The following is a 26,730-nucleotide window of genomic DNA, read 5'->3' as shown; positions in this document are numbered from 1 at the left end:
AGGAGGAGGAGGAGGCGGAGGCACAGGTGGTGGCAGGGGCCGTAGTGGCCGTGGCTGTGGCTCTGCAGGGGGCCTGCATGAATCCTGATGCTTTGCCTCTATTCAGAACCCCACTGAAACACCAGAGGGCTACCCAATTCTCTCACGGGTGACGAGAGCCTGGATTTATATTTGCAGATATCTGACAGTCAGTCACCTTACACTTGGCAGATAAGCACTGTATCAGGGAGGTAAGGGCTGAGGCAGACAGAACGTGGAGGCCCAACAGGCTGCAACAAGCCAGACCTGGAGCAAGGCTCAGCCAGTGTTTCTGGTTGAATCCCTGCCTCGCTCAGCTGAGAGCAGCCAGTCCTATGATCAGGGCTTCATCCAGAAGTCTCATTAAGTCTGTTTTATAACTCTTTTTTGACAAGTGAGGCCTTTAAAACATGTTTCCTCATTGTACAAGGGTGAAGTTCAGTCCAAGCCTTTATCCACAGAAGAAACGGGTGGGCCCAATGGCCAGGGGGCTCCATAAACCCTTCTCACACCCCAGGGCCCCTAGAAGGAGCTGCATCTCCCCAGCACACTATCACTTGCTCTGCTAAGAATAACCACATGACACAAAGCAAAAAGCCCACCGTCCCAACACCTCAGAGCTCTCTATACTTTCTATGGTTCTAACCTCACAAATCTAGGGTTAGTTTCCTAGATTTCTGAAAGAAAAACTATACTCTCAACCAAGAATTTCTAGCCCTGCTAGACAGGGCTAAACCAGAATTCAAATTCTAACCCATCTGGTACCAAAGATAGTAACCACTGGGAATGAATTCCTTAACTGCCCACCATTCTTTTTTCTTCTCAGTGTGAGGGACGGAACCCAGAGCCTCATGCTTATAAAGCATGTGCTCCACCACCAACCTACGCCCGCAGTCCTGGCCCTGTTTTTGGTTGGTTGGTTGGGTGGTTGGCTGGTTGGCCCTTGGTTTGACTGGATTTTTTGAGACAGTTTCATTATGCAGTCCAGGCTGGCCTCAAATTCTCTACATATCCTAGGCTAGCTCTGAACTTGTGATCCTCCTGTCTCAGCATCCCCAGTGTTGGGATTATACTCATGCATCTCCATGCCTGGCTCTCGCCCACGTTTTTGTTTGTCTGTTTTGGCTTTTTGAGATAGGGTCTTGCTATATAGTTCAAGTTGGCCTTGAATTCACTATGTGGCCCAAGTTGGCATCAAGCCCACAGCAATCCTCCTGCCTCAGCCTCCTGAGTGCTAGAATTAAAGACATAAGCCACCACACTGGGCTAGTTTTTCAAGAAGTGTCTTCAAGAGCACAAATTATCACACTTTTTCTCAGGCCTCAAAGACAGACCAATCTGTTGCACTTGCATTGGAGCTGAATTCATTTAAAGGGTCAGGACAGCTCAAGGCTGCTGAACGGAGACTCATCTTCAGCAACTGTACAGTAGGCTTTCAAGCTTTGTCTGTGGAATTTCTTTGAGTCTGATCAGGTGAGATGGGTCTGATCAGTGAGTCCTGAGTCTGCCAGTCACAACCACCCACTTAACAAGGAGAAGGCAGGGGTGTCAGAGCAGAGGAGTAAGAGGAGACCAGGCAGATAGGGAAAATATACTGCCTGCAGAGATTTCTCAAGCTCACCTGAGTTGATGTCTGACTTTGTTGTTGCTGTTGTTTTCTTTGTGGTACTGAGGATTGAACCCAGAACCTTCACATTCTATTCCCAGATCTTTTTATATGTAATATTTTGAGACAAAGTCTCATTAAATAGTTCAGGATAGACTCAAACATGAGATCCTCCTGAATCAGCCTCCCTGTGCTGGAATCACAGGTGTTACCACCACTCCCCAGCTTCAGTGCTCAGCATAGAAGGGAAAGTCACGCCACCTGGAGCGGAACACACAGGTCTTCCAAGACCTGGGCCATCCCCCGAGGCAGGCAGCTCCTGCCCACTCCTCACCACCTGCCCCAGTGGGTGCTCAGCACTGTGGACTGCAAGCCAAGCTCTCCAATGCTCTGGCTGTCCTGATGCCATCTGATCTGCGCTCTCCTGGTGTGCTGACCCGAGATGAAAAGCTGGTTGTTCCTCAAAGTCAGGCCCACCGTCGCCTCCTCAGGGCAGCCTCGCCATGACCCTGCCCCTCCACCCACAAGTACTTGTATCCCTGCTAAACTATTTAGCCAAGTGGTGGCTCAGTTTCCACCTTTTAAATTGGAGCCTGACGTGAGTGAGGGTCCTAGGAGATGAAATGTCCGTGCTAAAAGAGGCCCTGGACAAACTCTGCTGAATATATTAACTTTGCAGAGCTGGAGACTCAATCCAAGGCCTTCTCACTTAGCTACCTCCCTTTTTGTTTTGTTTTGAGACAAGGCCTCACTACATAGCTAAATGGCACAGGGTAGGCTCAAACTTGTGATCTTACTGCCTCAGCCTCCCAGAGAGCTGCACTTACGAGCTTGTGCCACTGCACCTACCTGATATCTAACCATCATCGTCACTCCTAGTCAGGCTGGATCCCAAGGACCCCAGAGGAATTCTAACAGGAGCCTTAAGGCTTAGCCCTCGGCTTCAGCAGGAACCCTACTTTTCTTTGGAGTTCATCTCAAGCTTCCATGTTATGAAGGCCTCCTTGATTACCTTAGCAGAGGCGCTATCTGTGCCACCGTGAAGGCTCCTGGCTCTATAGACCAGTGGTCCATGCACCCTGAGAGAGGGGCCGTTTCTGAACCTGAATGCTGTCTACCTTAGTAACAAAATAATACCAATGGGAAAACTACTATCTTCATATATCCCTGGGGAACCCCCTATTAGTTAACTTTTTTTTTTTTTTTTGGTACCGGGGATCAAACTCGGGTCCTTGTGCTTTTGAAGCAGGTGGTGGAACCACTGCGCCAAATCCCCAGCTGGGAACTCCTTATTGGAAAATCAAAACTCCAGTTAAACAGAAGACAGAAACCAGGTGTTCTGGTGCACAACTATAATCCCAGCACTCAGGGGGCTGAGACAGGAAGATTGCTACGAGCTTGATGCCAGCTTGGGCTACACATTGAGTTCAAGGCCAGCCTGAACAGCACAGTGAGATCCTGTCTCAAAAAGCCAATAAAGGAGATGCACAGAGTCACAAGCAAAAGCTCCATTATTCCTACTGGCTCCTGTCCATGGAAGGAGGGAAGAGGTAAGGACTTTCAGTGTACACTTACTTCACTTTGGTCTCGTTCACATTATATTATGCCAGAAATATGAAAGATCCTCCTGTCTGACCCCCACTGGATTCTTCAATTGCCATTCCAAAGCACAACTGCAGAGACAGGGTGCTCACGACCTGCCCAAATAACTCTTATTTGATTTGACTCCTGTGGAGTTTCCCTTGCACTGTCCGCAGCTTCTTCCATTAGTCATGCTTGTATCCCTGGAGCCCCATAGAATCCAGCTTCCTCTTCCAGGTTAGACACTCCGAGGCAAGGTTCTTGTCCCAGCCCATTCCCTCCTCCAAAGTAAACCCTCATTTGTTCTGAAGCCAAGGCTTCAGGGCCTCCCCAGCCTGGTCCTCTAGTTCTAGTTCAGTGCACTCCCACCAGTTGCTCCCACTCTCAGTGCGATGGGTAAAACTCCTTCTTGTTGGCTCCCACCAGCATAAAATAGCAGCAAGACTCTTAGAACTACAGTCCTTCGAGACTATTTAGGGAAGTTCGTCTCCCCGCACCTGACGGATGAGTCTTAGGACCTCAGATACACAATCACTTACCCAAATGTTGTCATTCCTGGCTGAACAGAAACACATCTGTTCACAACAATGAACAATCATCATTGCTGCTGTTGTTGTTTTCACTGGCAGCCACACTGCAGAATGAACTCATGCTCGACTTTCGTGTTAGGATTTCGGTGTCTTCGTCGATGGTGTCAATTATTGGAATTCCTCCTAGTAAACAAGTCAGTAAGAAAATTAAATAGCTAGCAAATAAGTAAAGGAAGTCCTTAGAAACACTATACATACTAGTATGTGCTGACTGGGAAGAAAAGAGAATGAAGAATTTTCGGTATTTAATTTATGAGGTTCCCTGGGAGGTGATAAAAATATTCTGAAATTTGATTGTGGTGATGGTTGCACAATTCAGTGAGAATATGCTAAGTACCGCTGCATTAAATACTAAAGGATGAATCTAATGATATGTGAACTATATCTCAATAGAGCTAGAACTTCTAGCTAGGCACGGTGGCTCACGCCTGTAATACCAGCACTCGGGAGGCTGAGGCAGGAGGATCACTGTGAGTTCAAGACCAGCCTGGGCTACATAGTGAGTTCCAGGTCAATCTCAACTACACAGTGAGACCCCATCTCAAAAAACAAACAAAAAAAAAACAAAAACAAAAAACAAAAAAGATCCTAGGAATTACAGAGTTGATTATCACTAGTTTTAAAAATACATGGAAATTCTTTTTTGGGTATTTTTAGCTTCTTATTGCAAGAAATCTATTATTCAGCATTCCAAAAATGAACTCTATCATAGTTTGTTTTAGTCTAAGATGTGAACTCCCAGGCTAAAAACTATGAGCACTCTCTGATGAGTGCCTTAGGTAATCAAGGCAGTGGTTCTCAAACATGAGCATTCATCAGAATCACCTGAAAGCCTTGTAAACCAGGACTTTACCCGCAGAGTTTCCGAGTCAGTGGGATATTTCCGGGTGCTGCTTTGCCATGCTGGTCTGAGAACCACACACCACACTTTGTAAACCACTGCTATAAGGAACTAGTCTTCTGTTTTACAAATGGAGCAACTGACACTTAAAAAGATTCAGTAAGTTGCCTAGAGTCATGTGGTGTTGCAAATGATATCGTGAGCTGACCTAATAGCACTTCTCAAATCTCCTCTCTCTCGCTACTCTCTAGAATAGGGATTGGAAGCTCTTGGTATCCTTTCCAACATTTCTTGCAAGTAGGAATGGCCAGGCAGCACAATTCCAATACACATCCCTTCTTCTTAATTAAAACGCGGGAAAGATGCCAGATGTGTTCTTTTCCAATGGTAGACATGTCAGGCCAAACAAAATGACCCTAGTCCTTGATGACTGGCAGCTGACCCAAGGATCCTAATGCCAACAAAGGATTTCTTGTTATGCATGAAAACTAAACCACTGTGGTTTATGCCACCATTAATCAATAACTCATAGCAGACATCATCTCTAATGAAACACAGGAATGATCAATCCTGGGGCCCAGAGTCATACCTAAGTATATCTAACCTCAGACTTCTTTACACTCTCTGCACTGCCACTGGAAATGAAATTTGGGACTGTTAAGTACTTAACATTCCCTAAGAAATATTTTGACTTCCCTCTAATCATGGACTCCAAAGGGAAGTAAGTGGCTTGAGTAATCTGCCCCACTCCTAAACAAAAGAATTGGAAGTGGTTTAAATCTAACCAATGCCCTGTGACTGACCCAGGCAGAAGAATGCCTATAGACAAAACCTTACCAGTCAAAGCAAGGTGCACAGAACACCAGCATCAGTGTCAGCTGGAAGCTGGTTAGATATCCAGCCAGGCATGGTGGCTTACACCTGTAATACCAGCACTCTGGGAGGCTGACGGGAGGATTACAAGTCTGAGCCCAGACTGAGCAACTTAATGATTTAGCAAAACAAATTTTAAAAGGGCTGTGATGTAGCTTAGTGTGAAGGCCTTGGGTTCCACTCCCAGTAAGAGGAAGGAAGGGGAAGAGGAAAGAGGAGGAGAAAGGGAGGGGAGGGGATGGGAAGGAGGGAAGGGAAGATCTCGGGCCAGTTCCAGTCCTACTGAACCAAAATCTGCACACACTTTAACAATCTCTGCAGACCCACAGGCTTCATATGCTCATTAAAGTATGAGAAGCAATGTTCTAATTCAATGGTTCCCAAAATTGAGCATTAGAATGACCTTGAAATCTAAAAAAAAACCAAAAACAGTGTCTTGGGGCTCAATCCAGACCTGCTAAAGCAAAATTTTGCTTAGACGGAAGTGTCGTCATGGAGGCACAAGCCTGTAATCCCAGCCACTCAGAAGGCTGAGTGAGGAGGATACCAAGTTTGAGGCCAGCCTCAGATATATATGAGAGAGAAGAGAGGGGAGGAGAAAGAGCACTTCATTTGGGTAGGATTCAGAAGCTGCATCACTACCTTAATTCCTATTCTCAGGGACAATTTTAAAAAACTGATTAAAGATACAGCCCTTCTCCCAGAAAACTACACATATTCATAAAAACACACAACATTCTGTATCCAATTTCAGATATTCCCAGGTCACTGAAGTCCTCCTAGAGACTCTCTAGGACCTGTGAACTCCAGAAAGAGAGTCTTGTCTACGTGTCCAGACAGTTACAGAAACGCACTCAGGATCCTAATGAGAAGAGGCAGCTCAGCTCCTGTCAAGTTGGGTGAGCCCTGGTGAGTTCTCACCTGAAGATGATTTATGTAACCAGCTAGAGTCCAAGGTCACAAGGCAATTAGCATCAAGGGCAGCTTTGTGTTTCCCTGGCTTTCCTATCACCCCAGATTACACAGTTATTCATGTCATTTTCACCAAATTAACCTAACTCACATGGAGGATGACTTCCTGCTCAACCGCTGCCTGCAGAATGCCACAGAGGCAGATGCCCCGTTTAATTAGGAAATTTAAAAATACATGCAGAACACTCTTCAAAACAAAGTATTTTGGAGAAAGGGACAGGGAGGATAGTGAGGGAAAGTGAAAGGAATTAGGATATGTTGTATACATGTACCAACTCCCTACAATGAACAGAAACTCTATGTACTTGCAAATATTTATTAATAAAAATTTAAAAATTAAAGGAAGTATTTCATAGACACACAAAAAAAGTATTCGGCAAGCAGGGGCAGAGTACTATCACCTCCACCAATTAACGAGGCAAACCTAAACTCCCTCCACCTGCGTATTTCTAGCATCACATTTATTTCAGCATTTTATTGTGATTTTATTGTGCTTTCAACAGACTACAGGCTCCTGGTGGCAAAATGACAGCTCTATATGGTCACTATACTGAGACCTTGCATAAGACCCATACAACAGGAACTGAAAAAATGACTGGGTGACTCCTGGAAAGATGAGTGGGTGGATGGATGGATGGATGGATGGATGGATATATGGGTGATGGAGAGACAGAAAATGGAGGATTTTGTTCTTTAAATATAACAAAGAACAAGAAGATAGAATCCAGGAAATTCAGGGGCACGGAGACCTCCTTAACACCTGGATTTCTAAGGTTGCTATGACAACTGAATTGGAGCACAAGTGTGAACACATTTGAATACAAAGCAACCCTTAGTATAGGACTGTGAAAAGAGACTGATGCTGGGATCTGGTAGAGCTGGGCCCCAGTATGGCTTGACCATTATCAGCTGTTGGGCCTTTGGAAAGTCTCACAAACTCTCTGCACTTGCTTCCTCACTTGAGTGATGAAGATGGCAATAACCCTTCCCTACCCAAGGGGCTCAAAGGAGCCCCTAAGATCACAGGCCTCCTGTTACAGAATGGCATATGTAAGTTTGCAGAACTGCTAATAAGAGGTGGTCAGATACCTAAAACTGGCCGTTTCCATCAGTTTGATTGGGTTGCTTGAGAAAGCAAGATCCAGCAGCCAGATCTCTAACTAGAAGCTAAGCAGAGTGAGGTGTGATGGGAGAACCCTCACCATGCAGGCCTCACAGTCTATCCAACAGAAAGCTTTCCAAGCCAGGTTTCACAATTTTCCATCCCATGAGCAAACTCACTTGTCTTGGTGAAGCAATAACTGCATTTCTTTAGACGTTTCCCTTCTCCTCCCCCCCAATGATGGGCGGTGAAATTGTGCAGGGTTTGGGGGCTGGAGTCTTTCTTGGAGATCCCAGCCTCCACTTCCTGGCTGCAAGAGATGAGCGAGGCCATTCTCTTCAGGGCCTCAGTTCCCCCTGCATCCAGGGGAACTCACTCTAGCCTTGAGGGGTTGGAAGGTACTGTCAGTATGGCAGGGACTTGGATTTCAGAGCTTCTTCCTCTGTGTGTAAGTGAGCGGGGACATCAAGCTAGAAGAAGCCCAAACTGATCCAATTCATTTGTTCAGGAATTAGGGGAAGTAGGAAACTCCCAGACCCAAGCCAGCCTTGAATTAAAGTCAAGGAGGGGAAAGCTCTTCACTGCAAATGCCTACAGAAACATCCTGGTGTTTTACAAGCCTGTGGCACCTTCCACCGGGGCTAGGTGGCTGACTGGACTAGAAGAGCTGGCAGTGACCTCATGACAGGTCTCCAGGTCTCCAGGTCTCTCTGCCCACCTGTCTGTCAGTAAGTGATTAGGAGTCAGCTACACAGGAAAACACATCCCTTCCCCCAGAACCCTCAAGTTTCTCCACCAAACCATGAGGAAGCCAGAACTGGGACCAGCTCTAAGAGCAGAAAAGCAGGAGAGTCGGGACAAGCTCCTGCTAAGCACTGAAGCGCAGTGCTGTGGGTCAGCCGGTCGAGACCCATTTATATCATGAGACCCCTCCATTCACATCACATCCAGGCTCACAAGCACTGAGCTCTGCAGCAGTTCCTCAATTCCCCAGCCTTTTCCATTCTTCTGGGGACAGGGGAAGGGAAAGTAGTCAATAGTTAACAGTCCTGACTAATTTGCTGAGGGGCCACATGCCCAAGTGAACTCAGCCAGACAACCGCAGACCTGAGTTTCAAATATACCTGGCTGTCATCTACCTAGAAGCTGCCAGACACCCACTTCCCCAATCTATAGTTGTCAGTCCTTCTTCACCCAAGATTTCTGTGTCCTGGACTCAACAGGGCAAAGAGAGGAAGAACAAGGTACTAAGAAGCAGTATACTCTTGCTGGTAGGTGATTTAAGGCCCCAAATGCCCCTAAGTCCCAAAGTTCATGAGCTGTCAACAACAGAGCCTCAAGCCCTGGAAACACCCTTCACATGGCCTTTCAAAGGTCAGTTTGATCAGGAAAGAAAGACTGATTGGACAAATGTAGCTTGGGCCTTTAGGCTAAATAGCCAATGTTAAATGATGGACTGCAGGGGAAAAAGAAATCATTTATCAGTAGAATGATAGGAAGTCCCCAGGTAAAACTAGAACTGAATTTTCTCACCATGCAAAGTTGACCCCCCCCCCATTTCTCTGTAAAAATGGGGCAAGTGCTATCAGGGAGATAATTTACAACCCAGTATGCGCCATTGTAAATGGTTGCTGTATTTGCTGGCTATAAAAACATCTCTAAACACACTGACCTTCAGCAGGTGAGCTTTGTGTTTATGGCACTGAAGAATTGTTTTACTGCTTCAGCCCAGGCAACAAGTATGCTAGACACCTGTTGGGAGTGAAAGGTAGAGGATCAAGCCTGCTGGGGTTCAGGAAAAGCAATCTTTAGAAAAACAAGGTGCCCCTGATGTTAGGCAGCCAGACAAAATAAACTACAAGTGCTCAGTCAGAGCTTGGACCACAGCAGGCATCCGGGTTCAGGAGAAGCCAATTAACTGGGTCTAGGCTAAGGACTGAGGCTTAGAGGGCACTTCTGGACCTGGAGAATCCTAAAAGATCAACAGGATAGAGTCCCAGGTAAGTGCTGAGGAAACTCTGTGGTCTGAGCTGGGGTACCCTGAATAAGTTAATAAATATGATAGGCAGGAGCAAAAGACCAAAGATGAAAACCAAAGGCCCAGTGTTGAACAAATTTAAACAGTGGCAAAGTGAAAAAATATTCTGCCACGTTGAGTGTGTTCGTGAACCAAAGCTGGGTGTCTGCTATTTATTATTATTTTTGGACGGTACTAGGGATTGCACCCAGGGTCTTCTCACTGCATTACATCCCTAGTCTTTTGTTTTGTGGCAGGATCGCGCTATATCACTAAATTGACCAGAATGGGCTCGAAGTCCCCTTCCTCAACCTCCTGGACTGCTGGTGTTGTAGACAGGCAGCACAGTGCCCAACAAGCATCTGCCTTAAATGGCAGCCATCCAACTGTGCACACGTGAACCGAGCAGGCTGACAAGAACAGGACTGGATTAAAGAAAAATGTTTTCTTCCTCATCTTCCAGCTTACTCCGTGAAGGAATTATTGTTCCCATCTATGCCTTAGTGTACAGCTTTCAGAGAGGCGCAACAAGGAACATATTTCTCCAAAAAACAATCAGTAAAGTATCCACGAGTCCGAATGTGCCAGCCTTAGACGTCTAGAGGGCATACAGTCTTTGGGTGATGTGACATTTGACTAAACTTCTAGTGCGTTTTGAACCACAATGTAAGGACCGCACTCTTTGGGAACAGATAGAAGTACACAAAGGAATGATAGTGATAACCCAGCTGAAAAACACACACAGAGGCTTCTGAGCCCTGATAAGCAGTGATGAAATCAGGATCTCATGTCATTTGTTCACATTAAGAGCTGGAAAATGGCTTCACGCTCAGCAAGCTCAGTCCAGGCCAAATGAGGAAGAGTCAAATGGGTTGGCCTGCAGTTGCCCAATATCCTAGGTCTCCAGGGAGACCTAAAGCGGAAACAAGCCATTGTGTCCAGATCCAGTGAGAAACCTAGTGATTTCCATTACTGGTATTTTTAATTCTGGGTCTTTGAAAGTAATTTTAACTTTTTAATTGGGAAAAAAACATTACAGTTGATGACCTTCCAGTTCTTCACATACGCAGGATTACTGAAGCCAGGGCACGCTCCCCCCACCTTTTGGTAGAAACAGAACAATCTCTGAGAAGATCTGAAGTTGGCAGGGACATTTTTCCTTTATTCTCATCCATGCTTTCTCTACTATACACACAAGCGCGCGCGCACACACACACACACACACACACACACACACACACACACCTGAGACTCCTCAGACAATGCTTGTTCACCACCAGAACCCAGAATCTAACACTGAAAGTGGGAAAGTGCAGCTACTCAGTGACTATCTGGCAAATAAATGTGACTAATAAATAAGGATATAAATGGGAACTACAAACAAGACATGGAAATAAAGGGTATAAAGCAGATGTGACTCAGGATCCTACCCCAGAAGAGCAGTAACAAGGCTGACATTTGCATAACGGCCCTCAGATTGCAACGTTGCCCACCTCCAATACCAGTTTTGATTCTCACCCCTCCCTCCACAGGAAGAAGGTCTTTCTGCCGATGTTATGGAAGAAGAATCAAGTTTGGGAAGGTCTACTGGCTTGTCCAAGGTAGAAAGAAGCAGAGTTAGGAACTGAAACTTCTGAAGTCAAAGCTTGAGTTCCAGAGTCTCCACTTCAGACCCTTGGTCTAAATCTAACCTATTTAAGCCAGTGACTCCATTATAATCTAGGAAGACTCAAGGCACTCATTTCTTTACTGAACAGGTGCTCTTCAAATGAGCACCTGTTATGTCCCAGGCTGTGAAAAGCTAGAGAGACTGCAGCAAACAGAACAGATATAGTCTCTTTCCTCCCTAGGTTTAAAAACTACAGGGAGGCAGAGATCCAAAGCACCAACAAATAGTCTAGTAAGATTACAGACTGTGATGCATGCTAGGAAAGAGACAGACAGATGATGGGATTAAAAAGTAATGGGTGAAGCCCACTTAGCCACGCAGGGTTGCTTCTGAGGCAGGACCAGCTGAGTTAGGAGCTAAAGGATAGGAAGGAGCCAGTCATTCCCAGAGCAGCCCAAGTTGAGAGTAAAAGAACATGTGCCAACTGTAGGAGGCAGGCTCATGGGAATTCAGAGGTTCAGGACAAGGAAGAAAACTAATGTGGCTATTGGGTATGGGTGAGAGAAAAGGCTCTCTTCGTAAATACAGAAAGAGACTAGGTATCAATGTAGATCACCTTCTTTTTGCCTTCCTAGCACCCTACCTCCCCCTTCTGTAAACAGAATGTCATTTTCCTTTGAATAATTAAACTTTCACTATTCTCATTCCATGAGGTGGCATTCAACTTAATCCCCTGCATGAAATCAGTGCTTAGTCCATGCCTGGTTAGCTGATCCCTGCCTCCTCTTGCCCCTCCATCATCCCAGCCAATTCATCCTCTTAAGCACCCACACATCCACCATCCTGGCCACCAGGTAACTCAACTGGGCCAATACATAAAACTTCAGCCAGAATGACTATGAACAAGGGGAGACATGCCTAAGAATAAAGGTGCCCAGAGTAAAGCAGAGCATAGGAAGAGTCCTGACACTGGTGTTGAGCCCTTGGATCCAGCTATCCCTGGATTTTTCAGCTACACGAGCCATTAAGTGCCATCTTTGTTTTCCTCAACCAAGATGAGGGTGTGGTCTATATAACATGGAACTCATTTATGATTCACACACACAGTATGCCGACTGCTAAGTGAAAAGTGATTGAAGTAGCAACAGAATCAAACAGAGAAACCCATCAGGATGCTAATAGGAGTTTGGAGAGCACTGGAGTTCATGTGTGACCCTCTGTGTCCTGCCCACAACTCACGGTATGAGGAAGCACTCACGCTTTGCACTTCCACTTCCCAGATCACTCCAAAGGCTGCTCACTCTCATTCCCTGGCTCTCAGCTCATACGATCCTTTCTCAGAGTGGCTTCTGAGAAATCTATCCAAGTGGACTCCCCATTTATTTTCTACCCCATCACTTTGTCTATGATGCATGCTAGGAAAGATAGGCAGATGAGGGAACACAAATTAAGGAAGCCCACTCAGCCACCCAGGGTAGCTTCTGAGAAGAACCATCTGAGCTAGGAGTTAAAGGGTAAGATAGAGCCTGTCATTCCTAATTACTTATGTGTTTATTCCATTGGCCTCTCACAGAGGAATGTAAACTTAAGAGGTCAGGGATGGTGTCTGCCCCCTTCATAACTGTGCCTCCAGCTCTTGAACAAAGCCTGGAACACACAGGTGCTCAATAAATATATGTTGCCAATGCTTTGACCCAAGAACCCCTCTCCTCACAATTTATCCCAAGGTAAGGTACCACAGAAAAAAAAGAATAAATTACTTGGTACCCATTTATATAAATAGATGATTGATTTTTTGTTTGTTTTTCTAGGTGCTAAGGATTGAGCCCAGGACTTCTGCACTGAACTACATCCCTGGACTATTTTATTTTATTTTATTTTAATTTTGAGATGGGGTCTCCCTATGTCACTAAATTGCCCGGGCTGGGTTCAAACTTAGAATTCTCTTGCCTCATCCTCCCAGAGTGCTGGGATATCAGGTATGTGCTATCACTCCCAGTTTAAAAGCTAAAAGAATGTTTTACCACAAAGAAGTTAAAAATGTTTGATGAGACAAATGTTTCCCCTAATTTCAACATTACACGATGTATAGTACACATATACCAAAACATCACATTGTGCTGCATATATGTATGTTTTCAAGTGTAAGTTAAAATAAAATAACAAAGTAATAATAATAATGGAGTCAGAGATAATTGCTGCAAGCTAAAATGGCCTAAAAACAGAGGCCTTTAAGTGAGTGAATAATAGCATATCCTCAAAGTAGAGAAAATCTATAGGCAGAAAAAAATATAATTACTACATTTTGGGAAAATGTTCACAAATAATATCAAGTGATAAAGAAGAATAAACATTGTATGGATTGTGCCTATATGTAAAATGAATATGCACCTGTAATCAAAATCTAAACATGTACAGATAACTACAGGAAGGGAGGGAGCAAAAATAAACAGGTGATGTGGAAAGTGTATAAATCCAGGTTGGCTTTTTTTTTTTTATAGCGCTTTTATTTCCTTACAAGTTGAGTTAACAATAAGTAGGCAACGTGGAGTTGTGCAACATACTGATTCAGAACAGAGTGCTGCAGAATGCTTGGGCTGTAGAAGTCATTCTAGCCTCACAGGGCCATTGAGAATTTAAGCGGGATTCTGGATTTAGAAGTACCCAGCTCGGGTAAATGCTTGACCTGTCCAATGCATAATAATGATGATGATGATACAATTACAACACGAGGCTGGTCAGCATCATAATCTAAGAATAGGAGACAGAGCACCACCACCACTTGTATAACCTTGGGGGAAATACTTGGTCTCTAAGCTTTAGTTTCCCCACATGTAAGAGGAACTGATGAGAATACCAACTGTGCTCAGCTCTTATTTAGTAACCTTGATCATCATCTTCATTAAGCAGTAAGAAATGAGAGGAACAAAAACTTCAATCAAGCCTCATATTATAATGGCTCTTGATCTGGTTGGTGCCAATTATTCCTTTATTGTTCTTAACAGTGCAGGGGAAAGGGCTTTAATGAGGAAGGAAAAATGGAAATTAATCACTGGGTCCTCCAAGAGAAGGGATTTTAATAATTATTCCTATGTAACATCAAAAGATCACTCAGCAGTGAATGGTTTGTAGCCACTTACTGGCGATCCACAGGGTTCTGTGTTGGAGAGAAGTCACCTTTCTTCTTTTTTTTTTTGGAACCAGGGATCGAACTTGGGACCCTGCACTTGCAAAACAGGTGGCAGAACCACTGAGCTAAATCCCCAGCCCCATCTTTCTTCTTTTCTGAAGACCTGCTGTGCTGTGCTGTGCTGTACTGTGCTGTGCTTGGGGACCTGAAGAGATGACATATCAGATGCTGTCTGTGTCCACAAAGCTATTTCTCAAGAGAAGAGTCAGGAACTGAAGGAGCAGGAGGACTTTATACACAGGACAACAGGCCTTGGAGCAAGCAGAGAATCAGATAGCTACACAATCTGTTCCAGGGCCACAGTGATTCAAGTTCTCCAGAATCACATCTGCCTATTGCTTTGCATCCACTCACCGCAAAACCTTCAGCAAGGTCCTGGACATCTCCCTCCAGGGGAACAGGGGAACAGATTTACAGTCAAACTGTGTCTATATTTAAATTCTAGCTCCACCCTTTCCTAGCTGTGTGGCCTTGGGCAAATTAATTCAACTCTGAGGCTGAGTTTCCTGATGAGGTTATTGTGAGGAGTAAATGAATGTTGGGTTAGTGTTCAACACAAGGTCTAAAATACAGTATGTGTTTAGAAAATGGAGGAGGCTGGGTACATGGTGCATGCCTGTAACCCCAGCCACTCAGGAGGCTAAGGCAAGAGGACTGCAAGTTCCAGGCCAGCCTGGGCAATTTAGTGAGACTTTCTTAATTTTTTTTAAGGGAGGGGCATGAGAGTGTAGCTCCATAGTAGAGCTCTTGTCTTGCATGCACAAGGTCCTAGGTTCAATCCCCAGTATTGGGGGTAGGGGTGGCAATAATTGGTATTATTAAAATAACTACAGAGGGCATATCAGAGGTCAGTTAGGAAGCTACAAAAAAAATGAGAAAAAAAATTTTAAATGAAAGGGAAGGACAAATTTTAAACATATGCAGCCCCAGCATAAAATTCTCTAATCAGGCTAAGTTCAGTGACAGAGTGCATGCTTAGCAGGCGAGAAGCCCTGGGTTCAACTACCAGCAATAAAAAAAAAAAAAAAAAAATCTCCCCTCTAGGACCTAAGGGCAAAGTCCATGCTCTAGATGCATCCGAACAAGGTCATCCATGGCCCAGCCCAGGCACAGCCTGAGCCTCTCCGGCCACTCTCACCTCTTGTGGGCTGTTTTGCACTGAACATTTGCACCCTCCCCTCCCCTCCCAGTTCTTAAATTGAAATCCTAGCCTCCAAGGCGATGGTAGGGCCAGTGGTGGCTAATTGATGCCCTTGTAAATGATACCCTGAAGAGTTTGTGTCCCACACACTTACTACAGCAGCCTACACCAAGACAGATACTCTGCTCCAGTCACACTGAACTTCCAGATGTTCCCTAAAATGTCACAACCTCTCCTAGCCCTATCTCTGCTCCCTCAGCCTGTCTCCCTACTGGAACACTTAGATACTGAGTTTTCAGAGTTGGCCAATCTGTCCCACCCAGTTCATGAGTACTGTGAGGACTAGCATCTGATTCTTTTCCATGATCCCTGAATTTCTCATTGAGCCCAAATCAATAAATATATGTTGGACTGAGTGAAATATAACAAACTGTAGCTGGGTGTGGTGGTGTACACCAGTAATCCCAGCACTTAGGAGACTGAGGCAGGAAGATTAAATTTGAAACTGCATAGAGAGTTCAAGGCCAACTTGGATTACATAGTGAGACTCTGTCTCAAAAACATAAAAAAAGAAAGAAAGCGAAAAAAAATGACTGTTAATTACATGCTGGAAACAATAATGGTAAAACACACGAAGGGGGATGGGAAAAAAGAGGGCAGGGTATATCATGTAGAGGTGCAAATTCCCTACGATGAGTGTTAACATTATGCATGCCTGAAATGTACCAATAAACGTTTTATTTTTTAAAAAATGAAGAACAGAATGAGCAATTGTCAAATTGTATGTGCGCGGTCCAGTTCCCAAGAGCCCTTACTCCTTGCAACCAACCGCAGCTCCGCACTGCGGGGAGGAGTCCAGCCACTGCTTTTCGCCCCCATACATGTTCTGCACCCAGAACTTCCACACCTCACACCCGCTCTCCACATACCTGATTTTCCTCACCAGGGCTTGAAGAGTATGTCTACACTTTGCCAACATTTCTATTCCCTATCTCCAAAAGCACTTCTCTCTCCTTCCTGATTCAACCACTGTCCTGAGACTCAGCATGCAAGGAGAAAACAGCAGCATATTTTAATCAGGGCTCTCCTCCAAGAAGCAAAAACCCGAGTTCCAGAAAAATGGAAATGAAGGTACATGTGCTAGAACTGATTGCTATGAGTGGTGCTAGCTGCTAGTTTGTAATATAAAAGCAGATTTATGGGCTGGGGATTTAGCTCAGTGGTTCTACCACCTGCCTCACAAGCACAAGGACCGGAGTTCAATCCCCAGCACCAAAAAAAAATTTTAATAAAAAATAAAAGCAGATTTATTTCCCCAAGTTATAACTTTGTTTCCCCTCAGAGATAACAAGCCCAAAACCTCCTGAGCTCCATTTCTTCAGTGCTTGACATGATATCCCTGTCCACTGTACAGAAATCATCCTGAAGATAGATTTATTTATTCTCTTCTTCAAAGCTTGACTGAAATAAGGACACAAGTACACTGGGACATGCACAGAAAAGTACTGAGAATTATCACCCCCAATATTAGGGTGGGTCATAAAGCAGAATGGATGCCCAGTTAGGGCCCAATAGCCACTGTTACTCAGATACATTTATTGCCTCAAACGGAGCGACTACAAGAGTTTCAGTATGGAAATACCAAATAGTTTCTCTGTACTATAATAGTACACAGGATCCTAATGAGATAATTAATAATGTGAAATAGGAAGTAAAGGGCTAAAGGTATAGGGAAAGTGAGAAGGGTGGGGGAAAGGTAATAAGGGAGAGGAAAAAAATATGAGAAACTGAAAAAATGGAAATAAAGTGTTTGTAAATGGGGAGGGGAGGAGGGGGTGAAGGGAGGGTAGGGACAGGGGAAAAAATGAGAATCAAGACCTATTATGTAAAGTTACAGGATCCCAATAATGAATGTAACTGTACTGTATACCTAGGTTGTACCAATAAACTCAATAAAAAGAAAAAAGAAAAAAAAGTTTCAGTATGTTACAGAAGAGGCTAACACAGCTACACATATAGACACGTGCACACACACTCACAAACATATGGAGGTACCTGCTGTAATCCCATTTTATTGTTTTTTTTAATTCTCAGTTTAGTTATCCAAATGTAAAGAACTGCAATGAATTCAAAGGCACCATACAGAGCAGGTGCAGATTATATCCTTGGCTTCTCCCAAGTGTCTGATGAGGCTAACGGGATATATGTCACTTTGTATTCTCAGTCATGGCTCAAGTCACTGAGTCAGAGAAACTTACCCGAACCTCTATGGCCTCTCTCCGAAGCGAGTATTTAAACACAACATGAGTAAGTCCACTTCCTTAATGCAGAGAGCAAACAGAATTCATGTTCAGAAGTTTCCCAAATATCACTCTGCCTTCAACACTGCAAGATCAGAAAACTCATTTCCTCGATTTTTATTTGAGGATTTTGATACAAAAAGGCAGGACAATGATTGCTAATTCATTTTCCCTGATTCATGCAACATGACGGCCAGAGGTAGAGTGACTTTCACACCTTCATCAAGGATCCATGTTCTCTTCTGGTTCCCTCCATGCTCAGAAGGGGGCTGTCACAGTTTCTGGCAAAAAGCAAAAAAGAGAGGAATCTTCTAGTTTCTTCCTAGGAAGAACTGAAAAAACATTTTCCAGATATCTCTCATCAACTCCCCCTTTACATGTGTGGTAACAAACCCACCTCAAAACCATTACAAATAAGAGAAAAATGGAATTGTCATGAATGACAATCCAGGATTCACTCCTGAGCTGTCAGCAGAGACACCTTCATGGCCAAACCAGGGTGCTGTCAGCAGGGAAGAATCCAGTAGGTGACTGTCAGGGCTACAAAGGCCATTCAGATAGAAGGGTTATGAAAGAGAAAGACTTTAGCGCTTGGATTATCTGTGGTGTTTGCAAACACCCATTCTTCCAACCCTCAAAATAGAGCGTAGGGGATGGATGGGCTTCCTCAGTTCATGACACTGCTGTCAACCTGCCCTTGTATCTCCCAAATGTCAGAAGATACAAGATGGGCAAAAAAGGCAGTCCAAGTACAAAGGTACCTTCTTTATGACTCCTATTAGACAGTGGGCATGCCTGTATACCTTAGATCATTAATTCTCACAGTAGCTGTCAGCTAGGTATTATGAATACCCAGTTATAAATGAAGAAACTGAGGCATAGCTGAAAAATTTGCTCAACATCCCGTTGCTAGAAAGTACCAGAGCCAAGACTCAGTGCAACACTGACTAACTCAAAATTCCACAGTCTTTCCATGCAGGTATATTTCCATCCAGGTACATTCTCTTCCAGAGAACCAAGTCAAAAGCAACGAGAAAGGAGCACAACAGAAAACACTGTTATGGTAGGTCTGTAAGCAGAAAAGATGAAGAGAGAGTTTTAAAACATGCAGGAAACATGAGATTGGCATCTCATCATGACTCTATAAAAACAGGGCACAAACACCAGTTACATATTAAGCACACCCTCTGCCATGACCTAATTTAATAAGACTCATAAAGCATTGTCACTCCAAGTCTAGTCCATAGGCTGTGCAGGTCCACACAACTGTTTCCAGGTCACAGAAGTATAACAATGAAAGTGAGTGGCCAGAAACGTTTCTCATGCTCTGGCAGTGCTGTGACATTCAAGGGCGTGATTAACTGACTTGTTTCATGGAACAGGGTCAAGTCCAGATTGGGTGTTATTGAACTCAGATGCACAGGACATATGCCGCATGCAAGTATTGGTCTATGCAGGACAAAAAAGTTTTAAATACAGACAAATGAATACTCTAAAGTATATTAAAGCAAAAAGAAAAAAAAAAAAACTAATGATCCCCCCCACAGAAAGAGAAAAGTCCTGCAGGGCAGCTGGGTAGATATAATTACCCCGTTTTACAGGTGTAGAGAATGAAATACAGCAAGTGAGTCACTTACCCAAGGTCAACCCCAATGGGAAGAGGCCAGGCAGGAAACATTCTAGTTCAATGACAAATGTGGAGAACTATGAAACCTCTCAGCTCCTGATAAGAGAAAGAGTGCTGGCAACAGGGGGCTATACAAAGGTGGAGGCTTATAAAAAAAAATCATTTCCCCTAGCTTTGGAGCTGCCAAAAGTACAGCTGAGATAAGATTCCTCTGACAAGAAGTATCTATAAAAGGCAGCCAGGAATAAAAGGACTTATTTCAAAGACCTCTTGTCTAGTTCCACCAGCTCTATCACTGACTATAGCCGCAATGATATTACACCTTTCTAGAACATTCTACTACAGCCTCTTCCAAATTCAACTGGAAAAATCTTGCTCTTCCTATATGCTTTTTTGGAAAAGAATTGTTAAAACTCCAGATCATTCAAGCCCATTTTTTAAAGGGAGGATAAATAGTGGAGCTGTTCATGGTCTCCCACCACTATACCAATACAGGAAAGGAAGTAGAGGTCAAGCCCAGGCAAGGCTCTGTCTTTCTCTCCTCCCTCTCTCTCTCTCTCTCTCCTCTCTCTCTCTTCTCTCTCTCTCTCTCTCGTTCTGTCTCTCTCTCTCCCCAGCACTAACTACATACATCCCGCAGTTTCCACGTCCAACTTCCTGAAAAAAAAAATATATGACTAGCTGAGCCCATCTTTACATCCCAGGCTACTAAGCAGAGATCACCAGCCTACCAAAGAATCAGTTTCTCTGGGGTCCAAGGTCAAACCCTGGTCTTGTGAGCTACTGCCAGATAAGGCCAAGTATTTTATATGGAGGCCATTGATTTAACAAAGGAAACCAGAAGCAGAAGGGTCAACACCACTAGCATGGTCTTCCCAGGAACTAATAAGAAATAAACCCCACTTTTGCTTCAGTTCCTAACTCTAGCAACACCTTCCATGGGAACTCCTTTATGATTTCTCCAGGTTGGTTTTCCACTTAATAATGTTTACAATGTGAATCTCTCTAAAGGAACACTGGTTGTGCTAACTGGAAACCACTTGCCTTCCTATTAGACTTTGAGGATGTAGAAGACCTGGACCACAGTGCATACCACAGAGCTTGGTGCTTGGCATAAGTAAGCCTGGAGAGAATGCCTGAATGAACAACTGAGGTCTACTCTAGATAAACTAAGGAGAATGTCAAGGTCAGAGTGATGGAGGGAAACAGAATTAAGAGGTAGGAAGATTATAGAAGAAAAGTCAAAAACTTTTGGAAAACTACTCCTGAAAGGAAGAGACAAAGCTCAGTGGCAGTTATCTTCCATGTTTTTTAGGTATTCGGGGGATTCCACAATTTAACAGGTGAGGACCAGAAAGTACAGCTTGGATTCACCTCCCAAAACAGTAAAAAGAAGATAGTAACATCTACTTTGGTGGGTGGCTGAAAGAATAAAACTGAGACAACAAATGAAAAGTGCCCAGGAGAGCACCTGGGGCAGGTAAAGAAAAGGCTTGTGCCATCTGGGTCATAGTGAACAGTTTCAGAACTGCCCAGAACATGCCATGCAGAGCCCATGCAGAGGGAATAAGAGGGATGATAAAAATAATAGTGACTATTTAACTTTTTTACTAATTGCAGTAAAAGATACATTGCCACTAATTCCCCTCAAAATGCTCCCTCTTGCTTACAACACACTTATCTCATAGTTCTTGTCAGTTTCTAAAGCAGTTCTAGAAGTCCTCTTTCGTAAGTGTCTTTACAAGGTATGATTAAAAAACTAGTGATGTGCTGCTTCCTGCATTGCAAGCGCAAGGACCAAGTTCAATTCCAGGTACCAAAAAATAAAAATATTGGTGATGTTGCTACTGGGTGCCAGCCAATGGAATGGCAGCCTTGTAATACCAAATACTAGTGCCCCCAAGAATACAAAATAAATATTAAGGGACATGAAAACCAAATAAGCACTAATACAATTGTAGTGGGACCTCAATACCCCACTATCACAAATAGACAAGTTATCTAGACAAAAAATCAACAACAAAATACTAGAACTGAACCAAGCTTTTGAACAAATGGACTTAATAGACGTCTACAGAGTGTTCCATGCCACAAAATAAGAATAGACATTCTTTTTGGCTCCACACAGGTCATTCTCCAAAAAGTGGATACACATTGAGGCCATGCTCTTAAGTGAAATTAATAGGACACAAGTGTAAATACCGAATAGTTTCACTGCTGTGAAAATATAAAAGTATAAATAAGGATCAAAATGCATAATTGATATTGTGCAATATGAAGAAAAGTTATAAAGGAGTAGGGGAACTGGGAGGGGAGAGGAAAGGTAAGAAGGGAAAAGAAAAAATATAAGAAAAGGAAAAACAGAAACAAAGTCTTTGTAAATAGGTAGGGATGGGAGATGAAGAGAAGGCAGGGCAATGGGAAAAAAATAAGAACCAAGATAACGTTATGTAAAAGGTACAAGATTCCAATGATCAATTTAACTGTATCATATACCTAAATTGTACCAATAAACCTATTGGAAAAAAAACATTACAATGTGTCCTCATCCATCTTATTTGTCGAGTCTGGTCCCATGCAACTTCTGGCCCTTCCCCAAAGTCAAAATGACCATGAAAGGTAAACATTTTGGATCAGTTCAGGCAACAAGGCAGCCATGACAGTGCAACTAAAAACATTCAAAAGAGGACTTCCAGAACTGCTTCAGAAAGGGACAAGAATGATATGGTACATGTGTTCAAAGCAAGGGGGATTAAATGTAATGTGTCTTTTAATGCAATAAATTTTAATTTAACCATTTACTGTATTTTTTCATCACACCTATTATACAAGGACTCTCACAGGCAGGAATTATCTTTATTAAACTATCCTTCACCCCAAGGTCTAGAGCATGAGGCAGCAGGGCTGTTACTACCCCACTGACAGCAGGAGAGTATGCAGGCCAATAATAACATTATGGTGTTAATCATTAAAATGCTATGTCTGTTTTTGTCTGGGAACAAGGCATTTTGATCTTTGTTCTCTCTATAAAGATGAAAGGTGAGGTGCTACTGAAAGTGGTGAGTCCCGGACAGCATGTCCGCCCAGCCACCTGCTGCAAAGGCTTGGTTCCCCGGGACCCCAGCACTGTTGTGGAGTCCTCCGAGCATAAAGCCTGAGTAAGTGCAGGTGGAAGAGGAGAAGGCAGATTAGCTCCTCCCAGAGGTCAGACGCTGCTGTTCAGTGAGAGTCTTCTGTAGTTGGCTGAGAAAAGAGTCAAAAAGCAAGGTGAGCTACATAGCCAACAAATGAAAACATATGTCCACACGAAAACCCCAAAGCATGAATGCTCACAGGAGTGTTATTCACAATAGCCACATGAATATGTGCCAACCTCATCCATTAACAGATAAATGATATGATTCTACTTCTGTAGAATGACAAGAAGAGGCAAACCAATACAAACAGATGGCAGATTTGGACTGCCAGGGGCTCAGGTGAAGGGAATGGAGAGGTGACTGCTACGGAGCACAGGGTTTCCTTTTGGGATGATGAGAATGTGCAACTGTGAATACACTGAAAAGCATTTTATCTCTACACTTTAAACTGATGAACAGGGTGGCATGTAGTTGTATCTTTAACAAAGAAATTACAGCAATTCACGCCTGGAATCTGGGTTAGAATTTAGCTCTTACTTTTGCACTGGGAAAACATTAAGTACATACTAAGTGCCACACATTATCCTAGGTGTGGAGCCCATAAGGTTAAACAGGACAGAGAGTGCCCTGCTCTCTTTGCACTTAGGATTTCCTAGGAAAATCTGTCCCAAAATATTTTTATGTCAAATACATTAATAAGTTCAAGTGTGATGACACACTGAATCATATATAAAGTTTAGGAAAGGGATCTTTTAGCATGTAGAAGCATACCCAAAATGGGAGAAAGTCTAGGCCAAGAGATCAGGATGTACAAAAAGCATAGGGCTCTACTTGGGAGGCTGAGACAGGAGGATTGCCATCAATTCGAGGCCAGTCTTGGCACACAGTGAGCTCAAGGCCAGCCTGAACTACCTAGCAAAACCCTGTCTCAAAAAACAAACAAACAGGGCCGGGGATTTAGCTCAGTGGTTCCACTGCTTGCCTTGCAAGCACAAGGTCCTGAGTTCAATCCCTGGTACCAAAAAAACAAACAAACATACAAAGAAAATAAGAATGGACCAAAAAGGTCTTGATATGTTGGCCAAGAAGACCAGATCATTCTTCTTTGTGTGTGACCTGAGACAAGTCCCACCAGCTCTCTGAGTAATGCAGAATAAGAGAGAGAGTAACAGCACCAATCAACCATGGAACACCTGGCTCTGTGTTACCATAGAGCAGCTACCCAAATGTGACTTCCTCCCCTTTCCACTTCTTCTTGACATGCTTTCTGGCTGTGGTCCATTCCTCCAGCCTGGGTTGCTTATTCTTCCTTTCTCTATAGGACAGATAGTCCCTTAAAAAATTGACAAAAGAAGCACATAAGTCCACATAATTCTCTTGTCAACGGCATGAGCCAAATGCATTTATTCCCCTGAACCCCTGTACTACCTGGCCCATAAGAACTAACCTGTGATAGTTTGTGAACTATATTCTTTGAACAAACATTAAGTCATCAGGTGCCTGCCAGTCTTTCATCTCTGTAGGAGCTGCTCCTATCATCATTTGTCTTAAAAGGTGCCTCTCGGGACCGGGAATTTAGCTCAATGGTTCTTGCCTGCCTCGCAAGTGCAAGGTCCTGAGTTCGGTCCCCAGTACCAAAAACAAAAACAACAACAACAACAAAACAGGTGCCTTTCAGCAGCACCAGGCTCTGTGGGAACTGGTCTGGGTTAGAAAACTCAGCAAGAGAAAGGTAAGAATAGCAGCTTTAGACTGAAGCATATCTGGATTCTGCCCCTCTGGTCACAGCATCAGCGTTCTGCCACCACTTCTGGAAGATCATTCAATATGCAACAGAGCCCTCACCATCACCCAGGAATTCTAGCACTACTCTCCTTGCCATTTTATAGAAGAGTAAACTAAGGCTCAGAATACTTAGTGCCAAGTGCCCGAGATCATTTAGTAGTCAATGGAACAGTCTGGATTTAAAGCCAAGAAGTTGGGCTCCCAAGACCAAGGCTTTAACAATCACACACGATGGTGCTCCTCAATGACTGTCCCTGCAGATGGGACAAGAACATCTGTATGAGAGAGTCTTCACGAGGACTAACAGAGCTAACATAAATGAGCCCCTTGGGATGTTGGGAAAATAAGTGAAAATCAACACATGGCGCTGGCCTGCCTACCCCAACCCTTGTAGTTCTGCGAGGGCTCTGCTACCTCTTTGAAGGGACTGTCTCAAACTTCCACATGCAGTCTGACAAGGAGAGAAGGATAATGGGGAATGCCTACACTAAGGATCGCACCAGCAATCACAGGACTCTGCCCCAGGATGCCCCCAGAACAGACCCAGAGAGGTGATTCTTGCTTTCAAAGGATCCTGTGGTGTAGGGCACAGATGAACATCTAGCCCAACAGCAGCCCCAAGGTGGAGGCATCTATGACAGCCGGGGAGCCAGCAGGGATGCTGGGTGTAGGGTTCAGTGTTCTTGATCTTTTCCATAGTAATGAGTATCAAAGTCTCCAGAGTTTCTGGAGCACAAGGAAACTTTCAGTGAGATTTTCGGAAGTGCCTGGATTCTCACTTGACAGTGAGTGGGAAGGACCCACACACGCGTCACAGGACAGCTGGGTTCCTCCCAGAATTCAGCAGAGGGACATAGAAGGAGTGCTGGCCTATGGGCTCTCATCCTCTGGCCTTCGGTACTCAGCAGAGAGCACCCATACACGTCTAAGACTCAGTTTCTCCATCTGCCACATGAAGCAAATGATCCAACCCCCACCTCCAGTACTAGGGATTTGATTCCAGGGCCTTCGCACTGAGCTACAACCCAAGCCCTTTATTTATTTATTTTTTTGTTTGGTTTTGATTTTTGTTTTTGTTTTGGTACCGGGGATTGAACTTGGGTTCTTGCTCTTGCAAGGCAGGCCACCGAACCGCTGAACTAAATCCCCCGCCCTATTTATTTATTTTTGACATAAAGTCTTGCTAAGCTGTCCAGGGTGGCCTTCAAATTGCTATTCTCCTGCCTCAGCCTCCTACTGTGCTGGCATTTCGGGCATGTGCTGCTGTACCCAGCTGTCCTCTTCACTCAAAGGTCACCGTAGCTAATATATGTACAGTATGCAGTACAAGGTATGGCAGTGTTTTTATTTTTAAATATACAAGTCAGAGCTGTTATTTACCATACCGAAAAAATGTGGATGCGGGGTTGTTTTGTTTTGTTTTCACAAACAGGGTCTCCTATGTTGCCCAGACTGGTCTTGAACTCCTGTGCTCAAGAGATCCTCCTGCCTCAGCCTCCAGAGGAGCTGGGGCTATCAATGTGCATCACTCTGCCTGGCTTTAGACTAAATTTTGTTCATGCATTTGACATTCTCACTGACCTCTCACAAACACTCTACCAGATAAATACTTCTTTTTTTTTTTTTTTTTTTTTTTTTTTTTTTTTTGAGGCAGGTTCTCACTATGCAGTTCAGACTAGCCTTGAACTCACTATGTAGTCTAGGCTGGCCTCAAACTCATGGCCATCCCCCTGCCTCAGCCTTCTAAGTTCTGGTATTACAGGTGTGTGCCACCATGCCCAACTGGGCAAATACTATTAATGGACTCATTTTGCAGATGAAAAAATGGAGACTAAGAAATACAAGACAACATATTCTGAGTGTAGTGGTGCACACCTGTAATCCTAGCACTTGGGAGGCTGAGACAGGAGGATTGCTGTGAGTTCATGGCCAGCCTGGGGTATATAGTGAGATCCTATCTCAAAAAAACAACAACAACAAAAAAGTAAACAAACAAAGACTACATGTTCTGCATCCAGAAGCTAGTGAGCTGTCAATCAGGATTTGAACTCAGGCAATGAGGTCCCAGAGTCCATCTGAATTAGCTCCAATCTCCAGACTTCCTCTGTCTTTTCTCAGAAGATCACAAATATCATCCTTGAATCAAGTCATGCTGGTGTGACCTTGCCTGGTAACCACGACAATACAGAGGAGTGGCTAAGACCATGCACAGCTTTGGAAATGCCACTTCTCCTACAGAGGTGGCGCAGTGATCGCTCATTTAACCCTTTCAACACCCTGTGAGGGATGTGATATACAAACTTCCTGTGCAGAGGATAAGACAGAGGCAAGGAGGAAAAGC

At 44.0% G+C, this 26,730-nt stretch overlaps 1 long non-coding RNA gene across 3 annotated transcripts in view; it reads right to left on the bottom strand.

Moving 5' to 3' along the window:
• LOC104872920 overlaps positions 1-26,730 on the bottom strand; it is a 214,904-nt gene that overhangs the window by 151,685 nt on the left and 36,489 nt on the right. For all 3 annotated transcript variants that reach the window (XR_783307.1, XR_783309.1, XR_783308.1), the window contains exon 2: positions 3,745-3,918. This is a non-coding gene — a long non-coding RNA (uncharacterized LOC104872920). The remainder of the gene's footprint in view (positions 1-3,744; positions 3,919-26,730) is intronic.

This window comes from Fukomys damarensis, unplaced genomic scaffold (genome assembly GCF_012274545.1).
Source record: "Fukomys damarensis isolate Sample0158 unplaced genomic scaffold, DMR_v1.0_HiC HiC_scaffold_36, whole genome shotgun sequence".
Lineage (NCBI taxonomy): Eukaryota > Metazoa > Chordata > Mammalia > Rodentia > Bathyergidae > Fukomys > Fukomys damarensis.
This window is presented reverse-complemented; position numbering and strand designations above follow the sequence as displayed.